Raw genomic sequence first — 442 nt, forward strand, 5'->3', positions numbered from 1 at the left:
TTGCCAAGGGCAAAGGCAATATGGAATGAGTAGTGGATGAAGGCAGTTCAAATACCAGTTATGTCTACATGACCAGTTGCAGAAATGAGGACTGTGACTCTTATTTTTTTTTTCTTGTATATGTACATCAAATAGTTTTGCTTTGTTCATTTGTGAATTATAAGATATAAATGGGGTCAGTGAGGTTTTGGTTGTGCACATGTTAGTTATATCATTTTAAATGCAAGTATATCGGACAATCTCTCTGATATCTCATGCGAGTAAAGTTTTGCTAAAGGTAATACAGAAATGGCTACAATCATAGATTGACAGAGAAGTTCCAGAGGTTCAAGCAGGATTCAGAAGAGGCCATGGAATGAGAGATATCATTGCTGATGTCCGATGGATCTTGGCTGAAAGCAGAGAATATCAGAAAGATGTTTAACTGTGCTTTATTGACTAC

This window comes from Chrysochloris asiatica, unplaced genomic scaffold, assembly GCF_000296735.1.
Source record: "Chrysochloris asiatica unplaced genomic scaffold, ChrAsi1.0 scaffold00143, whole genome shotgun sequence".
In the NCBI taxonomy this organism is placed as follows: Eukaryota; Metazoa; Chordata; class Mammalia; order Afrosoricida; family Chrysochloridae; genus Chrysochloris; species Chrysochloris asiatica.